Here is a 10,945-nt window from a genome sequence, read left to right as displayed (position 1 = left end):
GTATGCAAAGGGGAAATCGTCACCGTGGTTAACTGGAATCCACCGTTCCCTATGTAGCATCCCTAGCACTGCGAAAGTACAATGTGCCTCTTGTCAATTGGGATCCATGCAACATTCCTTAAGCTGACAAACCATACCATTAGTTTGACACAACTTTTGCCGTGAAACCATTCTGTTACTACAAAATGGTTAAGTAAATACCGTTCGATTTAACAAAGTTACTGTCATGCATTACCCTTATAGTGCTTGCCTAAAGTGAGAAAAGTTAGATAATTAAAATGTAAGGAATAGGTTAGCATGCAACACGGTGAAACAAACCTATTGTTAGATTTGACATAATTGTCTTATGAGACTATCATAGTGTAACATGAAAAAAATTGTAATAAAAAATTGTAGAGTTACTACTTATTGTGACTTGAGTTTTTATTAATGAACGTGGCAATGTTATTATCATTTGTGACTATTATTGTGTGCCCAATGTTGGCAGTTTTTTTTTTTTTTTTCATCCAAAAAAAAAGGTGTACAATTTTTTTTTTTTTTTAAATTAAACAAAAATGTGAAAAAGATTAGCATGTGACATGGCATAATATACCTTCGAATTTGACACAATCATTTTGTAACACTAACACAATCTAACTTGAAAAAATAGCTACCGCAAAACCACAAAGTTATTGCTTAATGTGTTGTGAGGTTTCATTGGATACATAAAGTTATTGTAATGTGTTACAGTGATTTTGTTTGCCTAAAGTGGGCAATACTTAGATAGTCATGGAGTAGTACTGCAGGACTATCTAAGCATTTTTTTTTTGCTAAAAGTGAAGAAATAAGTAAGTTAGCATGCCCTTTGGTAAAAGAAGAAGAAGAGGAAATAAATAAATTAATGCCCCTTGGCAAAGCATAAAGTTAGATTTGACATAGATATCTTTTATAGGGCCTTTTCATAATTATACATGAAAATAAAATTAACAATGCTATAAAATTTTATAGTTTCTGCTCAATGCGATATAATTTACTATTAAATATGGCAAAGGTACAATTATTTGTGACCTTGTTATTGTTTGCCCAAAGTGACCAAGAACCTTCAAATTAAAAGCAAAAAAAGAATCGGTTAGAATGTGACATGAGTACATGACATAGAATTCTGTCAAGTTTTGAATTAAAGTCGTGAATTCCATGTAATAAATACTACTCTTATATAATACATAGCAATGTCATAGACTATCAAAAATGCTAGAAAACCTTTAAATTATTGTTCAAAATAATGTGAGTTATTAATAATAGATGTCACAGAGTTTACTGTTAGTATACATACATATCGAGTAGGCTAAGAGTTGTGATACTCAATCAATTCTCTTATATAATATTATATTATAAATATATATATATATATAGAAAATGAAATTTTTATTTTTATTTTTTTAATGCTTATACATTTGGATAGCTTAATTCTCTTATATAATATTATATTATAAATATATATATATATAGAAAATGAAATTTTTATTTTTATTTTTTTAATGCTTATACATTTGGATAGCTTATAATTTGTGAATTTTATGTTGATACTGATTTAATGCTTAAATATTAATTTACATGGACATATTATTTTGTTAAAAGTTGATATTAATTTTTATTGTTTAGTTTTATTAGATAATTGGTACTGTTGAAGAGAATTATGAATAAAAATAATTCATTTAATTTATTATTTCTCAAATGCATTATTATATATTGTATTTAATAAGTTATTGATCAAAACCATGCAACGCACGAGCATTCAACTAGTATATATATAAAATAACGCATGTAACGACATACGTTCAGATTTGACATAGTTATTTGAACTTATCACAATCTAATTAATATGAAAAAGAAAAGTAATAATTTAATCAATCTAATACTGTATATAGTTACAAAAAAACCTAAGCTCTGTTATGTGTTGTTTTAGATTTTTTTTATAAAAATTTTTAAAAGGACTTTTAGTTTATTCTACACATGCCGATATGCAAGGCTGGCTGAATGGTAGAGCAATAGATGCGGTCGTTTAAGGCCCCAAGTAAAAAAAGGCCTCCAAATTTTAACCAATAGGTTTATATATAATCAATAGATAAAATAATATTTTTTTTATTAAATGAAAAACAAACAAAAAAGTGAGAAAAATGCTAAGTCCACAATATTTTTTATGACACTTTTACAACAAATACTAAGTAGTAGATTGTTACAGCCTATTATTGGTGACAAAAAAATAATTATAGTGGTGTTTTCAAATAGAAAACAAGAAACAACTTAAAATTTAGGATTTGTTGTGAAAAATATTGTGAATGTTGCACTTTTAAAAAATAAAATAATAATAAGAGTTGAGTTAGCAAACTTTTACTAATTTTTATCTAGTGCTACCATTAACACTATTCTTTTATTTACCACTATCAATTTGTCACATCAACAAGTGTGAAAAGCTTTGTCAAATTTTTCGTGTCTATAAAATTTCTATTAAAAAAAGAAAAGAAAAGAATTCTACGTAGTTTATGTTAATTAGTAGTAATTTTGCATCTAAAACAAGATAATCAATCTTCACCTTAGGCCCCTAAACGCATGAAGCCGCCCTTGCCAATATGTGCCTAAAAATCATAAGTGATTAGTTGTTATTAATTCTAATTTAACTCAGAGTTGAAGTTACATTTTTTTTTTCAATAACAGCTAATAACAACATGTTATGTAAAATTGGTTGTGAAAATATTGTAGACGTAAAGTTTCTCGCATATAAGATTGTTCGGACACTCTTTACAATGTAATTTGTCCATGTCAATATTCCCGTCAAATCTATTGCCATTTTTTTTTTTTTTTTGCTGAGAATAAAAATTTTTATTCACAGAAACAAGATACAAACTGAGCGTCTTCCTTAATTACATCCAGAACATAAGGAGGAGCTGAATTAGAATAAAAAAAGCTAAAAAATCTATTTGAAAGTGACTAACGGCTGAGAACATGAGCAGTCTTGTTAGCCGTTTTAGGAACCCAATTAAAAGAAGAATGAACTAAACTAGCTAAATACTTAGTTTCCTGCAAAATATTACTAACTCTCCATGGAACAGAATTGGTGGAGGAAGTCAGACCTTTGATGCAAACTTGACAATCACTTTCAAAACTTACATCGATAAGTTTGTAATTCATGGCAGTAAAAACAGTCCATCTAAGTGTCTCATCAGAACATAAGGAGGAGCTGAATTAGAATAAAAAAAGCTAAAAAATCTATTTGAAAGTGACTAACGGCTGAGAACATGAGCAGTCTTGTTAGCCGTTTTAGGAACCCAATTAAAAGAAGAATGAACTAAACTAGCTAAATACTTAGTTTCCTGCAAAATATTACTAACTCTCCATGGAACAGAATTGGTGGAGGAAGTCAGACCTTTGATGCAAACTTGACAATCACTTTCAAAACTTACATCGATAAGTTTGTAATTCATGGCAGTAAAAACAGTCCATCTAAGTGTCTCAGCTTCAACTTGGACAAGAATGTTGGTGTTCACTTTGATGGAACAAGCAAACACCAAATTCCCTCTCCAATCTCTAGTAATCATGGCAATAACTGAGTCAAATTTGCATCACAATTTCTCTTTGTTCTCTCCCTTGTTGGATTATTCCAATGAGTGACTGAAATTATAGACGAAGGTGGTATGTGATGATTCTTGGACATAATTATCCAGTGCTCATGGAATTTTCTTTGAAACGCTTTTTCCAGCTCTTCACCTGTTGGCTTAATTAATTTCTTCATGGACTGCTTTGTTCCTCAATGCTAGGTGTACAGGGTTACTAAATGCGGAAAGAAATAAATGCATTTATTTGTGAGCTTTACTTTATTACTTTTCCCACCAATTTTGATGACCATTCGGGTACTTACCATTTTTCCTACGTTACTTGCAGCACTTGGATATAGGTCGAAACTAATGTCTTATCTTACTTTATGTTAATGGATATTAAATATGAATGCCTTCTCTTCTCAAAAAAAAAAAAAAAAAAGTGAATGCCTTTATTTTGTTCTTATACTATTCATAATTATATTTGTCGAAAAATACTCATAATTACATTTAATTTTTCTAAATTAGTACTTATTGAATTTCCTTTAATTTCCATTCTTACAATTATGCCATGTGCACAATAGACTTTTTCTAAAGAGAGATGCTACATCTACAACAATTTTACAACATTTTTACAACAAATCATAGGTGGTTAGTTGTTATTGGTTCAAATTTGAAACTAACACTAAGATTATTTTTTTGCTCTAACAATAACAACCAGTAACAACCTGCCAATTAAGATTTGTTGTAAAATTGTTGTAGATATATCATTTCTCTTTTCGAAATGAGTTATTTCATTTTCTTTCCTAAAATTATATGAAAAAAATAAAATTAATATGTTACTTAAAATTTGTTGTAAAAATATTATTGACATAATATTTTTTTTTGTTAATCATTGAGAAATGCTATATTCACAACATTGATAACACACTTTCATGAACCAATCCTAATTTATGGCATTTATGTCAGCTTTTGTTCTTCTTTTTTTCCTCTCTCTCTCGTCGTTATGTAAATGACCATTATTCTTAGATTACGTTTGGATTCAGTTGAAAAACCTAGCGCGTTAGCGTTTGGCCTTTTTTTTTTTTTTTTTTTTTTTTTTGTTCCTCAATGCTAGGTGTACAGGGTTTTTTTTTTTTTTTTTTTGGGTAATTGTTTATGCATTTATGAATAGGTGTACAGGGTTACTAAATGCGGAAAGAAATAAATGCATTTATTTGTGAGCTTTACTTTATTACTTTTCCCACCAATTTTGATGACCATTCGGGTACTTACCATTTTTCCTACGTTACTTGCAGCACTTGGATATAGGTCGAAACTAATGTCTTATCTTACTTTATGTTAATGGATATTAAATATGAATGCCTTCTCTTCTCAAAAAAAAAAAAAGTGAATGCCTTTATTTTGTTCTTATACTATTCATAATTATATTTGTCGAAAAATACTCATAATTACATTTAATTTTTCTAAATTAGTACTTATTGAATTTCCTTTCCATTCTTACAATTATGCCATGTGCACGATAGACTTTTTCTAAATGTGTTATTTCATTTTCTTTCCTAAAATTATATGAAAAAAATAAAATTAATATGTTACTTAAAATTTGTTGTAAAAATATTATTGACATAATATTTTTTTTTTGTTAATCATTGAGAAATGCTATATTCACAACATTGATAACACACTTTCATGAACCAATCCTAATTTATGGCATTTATGTCAGCTTTTGTTCTTCTTTTTTTCCTCTCTCTCTCGTCGTTATGTAAATGACCATTATTCTTAGATTACGTTTGGATTCAGTTGAAAAACCCAGCGCGTCAGCGTTTTTTTTTTTTTTTTTTTTTTGGCATGCGTTTGAGAGACAGACATCATTGTTATAGTTGCTGTTTATGCACTGTTCATGAACAGTAGCCGCAATGTTTGACATTTTTCACCCTTTGTAGCACATTAATGGGTCCCGTGTACTGTTTACAGGACTTACAAACCTTACTTTTTAGCAACTTTTTTTTATTAAAAATATATCACACGGTACTATTCATATATTGAAAAATTATTTTGCTACAGTATTTTTCAGTTTTTAGCTGTATCCAAACGGACCCTTAATTTTTAAAACTGAGTGTTTGATTGGTTAAACTTGATGGATATTTTTTTTTTGAGATAGTTTCAGTTTATGACATCTGCTCATAATGTGTACTTTTTATTATTAGAACAACACATCAACTGGTTTTTGGTATAAATGAGGATTGAACTTCAAATATATTATTCGACAATAATTTTTTTTACTAATTGTGCTATCTGAAACTCACAAACTTGGTGGATTTGGATTCTCTTTATTAGGCATATTTTTTGTCTTTTTGTGTTTTAATTTTTGGATTACTTTGTTTGCTTCTACTTCACTACATACTCCTCTCTTTCTTTTTTATTTTGTAGGTAAAAAAACTACTTCAAACCTTAATATATATACGTTCTCACTCGGACAGATACACTACCCCTTTTCCTTTCTCTCTAGCCAACATCTTAGTTACAATCTGTTATGCAATCTTACTTTTAGAGCCAAACATGAATAATCTAAAAACCAAAAGGACAATATACTGTTGCATACTGAAAAAAAATACCGAACACAGTTTTTTTATTCAGATCAGGTGTGAGTTACCAATGGAGGTAAGCAAAGTTAATTTTATGTATAACCTTGCTACAGTATACTGTTCAATATGGTGTAGTCACTGCTATTTTGGTCCTTTTTAGTTTTTACTTTTTACCATCAACGTGTTTAAAAAAGAAAAACAAAAAAGATATGCTTTAAATAAGGCAAAAAGGAAAAGTTGCTTTAATGCATGACTTATAGTTTATTTACTCTAATAAATGATAGAGAGATTATGTATTTTTTTTTTGGTGTTTAGAGATTGACCGGTTAAATAAGTAATGGGTCTAGCAAACACAAATGGACAGCTAGGGTTATGTGGGTGCAATATCTCGAAAAAGAAAATTGTGGGTATTGTAAAATGACTTCCCTATAAGTCCTCTATTGTCCTATCTTTTTTTGAATAAAAAATTTGTGACTTAGGTCCGGTGCAATAGGCATGCAATAATATTTTGAGATTGATACTTAAAAAAGTTTACTTTTAATTTCAGCCATTAAAATTGTGGGGCCTGTTAGTTAAAAAGATATAAGAATCCTCAGAAGTGGGCTCAGGGCCTAACGGCCCAATCCGATGACGCTTAGTTATTCGAGGATAGCGTAAAAAATTTATTATTATTAAAGGGATAATATAGGAGAAAGGGGTGGATATTGTATACGGCGGCATAATGCACGTCCGAGGACACCAAAGTTCAAGGTGAATGTAACTTTCATTTTATTCAGGAGACTCTGCAAAGTTGTATCTAAACTGGAAATTGGGTACAAACCTAAGGAGGAGTCGGGGAAGGTAGCAAATATCTTCCAAGGCCATTACCTCCACATTAAATGCTTTCCAGCTAACCCTCTGGTCGCATTAATGTGGAGGTGATACCTGAACAGTAACTAAGCAGTTTTATGGCCACTGAGCAAAAGTTTCGGTAGGTGCTGGATGGGACAGAAAGGAGCTCCCAAGATAAGAACTACACGTGTACGATGGAAATGGAGGATAGAACGGAGTATATAACATAGAAACGGATGATATTAGAAAGGGGGGATAAAAAGAAAAGAGAGAAGGACGGAGATTCCATGCAGAAGAGAGGCTTATTGAAACCTAGCCGAGGAGAGTTTTTCTCATACAATCAGCCTAAAATATCCCTTGTTACTCAACGAATATAACCTTTCCTGTCAAACGGTACCAATTCTTGTACCTATGCTCTAAAAATTTATTGTTTGGGCTTGTTGGACTGAAAACCCATTCATACTCTAGGTCCAATCCAAATTGAGTCCCTACAATTGGCGCCGTCTGTGGGAAGAACTTGATCTATTAAGAAGGAAAGGCAGGTGTGATACTCGCGATGGAAGAAGGAGCACCGCAGCAACCATTGATGGGCCCGCAACAGGTGGATGCTAATCAGCACCAGGCAGAGTCTAGGGGCTCTCAGCACAGTAATCCATTGGTAGACCACGAACACAAGGGGGATTATGAGGGAAGTACCCGAACAACCCATACAGATAGAAGCCGCTCTCAGGGGAAAGACCATGTTTCCCCTGTAAAGAGCGGAGGAAGTTTGCAGCGTGAGATTAACAAGTTGAAGAGGGAATTGCGACATGAGCGACGAAGGCGTAAGGCTCATAACTCTGGGCACTCCTCTGAGGAGTCGGATGACACCAGTTATAGGCGAAGGTCGAGAACTCCACCCAGCGAATCTTTTTCGTGTGAGGAGGAGTACCACCATGGGCTATTCTTTTATTTACCACTATCAATTTGTCACATCAACAAGTGTAAAAAGCTTTGTCAAATTTTTCGTGTCTATAAAATTTCTATTAAAAAAAGAAAAGAAAAGAATTCTACTTAGTTATGTTAATTAGTAGTAATTTTGCATCTAAAACAAGATAATCAATCTTCACCTTAGGCCCCTAAACGCATGAAGCCGCCTTGCCAATATGTGCCTAAAATCATAAGTGATTAGTTGTTATTAATTCTAATTTAACTCAGAGTTGAAGTTACATTTTTTTTTTTCAATAACAGCTAATAACATGTTACGTAAAATTGATTGTGAAAATATTGTAGACATAAGGTTTCTCGCATATAAGATTGTTCGGACACTCTTTACAATGTAATTTGTCCATGTCAATATTCCCGTCAAATCTATTGCCTTTTTTTTTTTTTTTTTTTTTGCTGAGAATAAAAATTTTTATTCACAGAAACAAGCTACAAACTGAGCATCTTCCTTAATTACATTCAGAACATAAGGAGGAGCTGAATTAGAATAAAAAAAGCTAAAAAATCTATTTGAAAGTGACTAACGGCTGAGAACATGAGCAGTCTTGTTAGCCGTTTTAGGAACCCAATTAAAAGAAGAATGAACTAAACTAGCTAAATACTTAGTTTCCTGCAAAATATTACTAACTCTCCATGGAACAGAATTGGTGGAGGAAGTCAGACCTTTGATGCAAACTTGACAATCACTTTCAAAACTTACATCGATAAGTTTGTAATTCATGGCAGTAAAAACAGTCCATCTAAGTGTCTCAACTTCAACTTGGACAAGAATGTTGGTGTTCACTTTGATGGAACAAGCAAACACCAAATTCCCTCTCCAATCTCTAGTAATCATGGCAATAGCTGAGTCAAATTTGCATCACAATTTCTCTTTGTTCTCTCCCTTGTTGGATTATTCCAATGAGTGACTGAAATTATAGATGAAGGTGGTATGTGATGATTCTTGGACATAATTATCCAGTGCTCATGGAATTTTCTTTGAAACGCTTTTTCTAGCTCTTCACCTGTTGGCTTAATTAATTTCTTCATGGACTGCTTTGTTCCTCAATGCTAGGTGTACAGGGTTTTTTTTTTTTTTTTTGGGTAATTGTTTATGCATTTATGAATAGGTGTACAGGGTTACTAAATGCGGAAAGAAATAAATGCATTTATTTGTGAGCTTTACTTTATTACTTTTCCCACCAATTTTGATGACCATTCGGGTACTTACCATTTTTCCTACGTTACTTGCAGCACTTGGATATAGGTCGAAACTAATGTCTTATCTTACTTTATGTTAATGGATATTAAATATGAATGCCTTCTCTTCTCAAAAAAAAAAAAAGTGAATGCCTTTATTTTGTTCTTATACTATTCATAATTATATTTGTCGAAAAATACTCATAATTACATTTAATTTTTCTAAATTAGTACTTATTGAATTTCCTTTCCATTCTTACAATTATGCCATGTGCACGATAGACTTTTTCTAAATGTGTTATTTCATTTTCTTTCCTAAAATTATATGAAAAAAATAAAATTAATATGTTACTTAAAATTTGTTGTAAAAATATTATTGACATAATATTTTTTTTTTGTTAATCATTGAGAAATGCTATATTCACAACATTGATAACACACTTTCATGAACCAATCCTAATTTATGGCATTTATGTCAGCTTTTGTTCTTCTTTTTTTCTCTCTCTCTCGTCGTTATGTAAATGACCATTATTCTTAGATTACGTTTGGATTCAGTTGAAAAACCCAGCGCGTCAGCGTCTGGCCTTTTTTTTTTTTTTTGGCACGCGTTTGAGAGACAGACATCATTGTTATAGTTGCTGTTCATGCACTGTTCATGAACAGTAGCCGCAATGTTTGACATTTTTCACCATTTGTAGCACATTAATGGGTCCCGTGCACTGTTCACAGGACTTACAAACCTCACTTTTTAACAACTTTTTTTTATTAAAAATATATCACACGGTACTATTCATATATTGAAAAATTATTTTGCCACAGTATTTTTCAATTTTTAGCTGTATCCAAACGGACCCTTAATTTTTAAAACTGAGTGTTTGATTGGTTAAACTTGATGGATATTTTTTTTTTGAGATAGTTTCAGTTTATGACATCGGCTCATAATGTGTACTTTTTATTATTAGAACAACACATCAACTGGTTTTGGTATAAATGAGGATTGAACTTCAAATATATTATTCGACAATAATTTTTTTTACTAATTGAGCTAACTGAAACTCACAAACTTGGTAGATTTGGATTCTCTTTATTAGGCATATTTTTTGTCTTTTTGTGTTTTAATTTTTGGATTACTTTGTTTGCTTCTACTTCACTACATACTCCTCTCTTTCTTTTTTATTTTGTAGGTAAAAAAACTACTTCAAACCTTAATATATATACGTTCTCACTCGGACAGATACACTACCCCTTTTCCTTTCTCTCCAGCCAACATCTTAGTTACAATCTGTTATGCAATCTTACTTTTAGAGCCAAACATGAATAATATAAAAACCAAAAGGACAATATACTGTTGCATACTGAAAAAAAATACCGAACACAGTTTTTTTATTCAGATCAGGTGTGAGTTACCAATGGAGGTAAGCAAAGTTAATTTTATGTATAACCTTGCTACAGTATACTGTTCAATATGGTGTAGTCACTGCTATTTTGGTCCTTTTTAGTTTTTACTTTTTACCATCAACGTGTTTAAAAAAGAAAAACAAAAAAGATATGCTTTAAATAAGGCAAAAAGGAAAAGTTGCTTTAATGCATGACTTATAGTTTATTTACTCTAATAAATGATAGAGAGATTATGTATTTTTTTTTTTTGGTGTTTAGAGATTGACCGGTTAAATAAGTAATGGGTCTAGCAAACACAAATGGACAGCTAGGGTTATGTGGGTGCAATATCTCGAAAAAGAAAATTGTGGGTATTGTAAAATGACTTCCCTATAAGTCCTCTATTGTCCTATCTTT

Source organism: Quercus suber, unplaced genomic scaffold (assembly GCF_002906115.3).
Source record: "Quercus suber isolate HL8 unplaced genomic scaffold, Cork oak 2.0 scaffold_265, whole genome shotgun sequence".
NCBI lineage: Eukaryota > Viridiplantae > Streptophyta > Magnoliopsida > Fagales > Fagaceae > Quercus > Quercus suber.
This window is presented reverse-complemented; position numbering follows the sequence as displayed.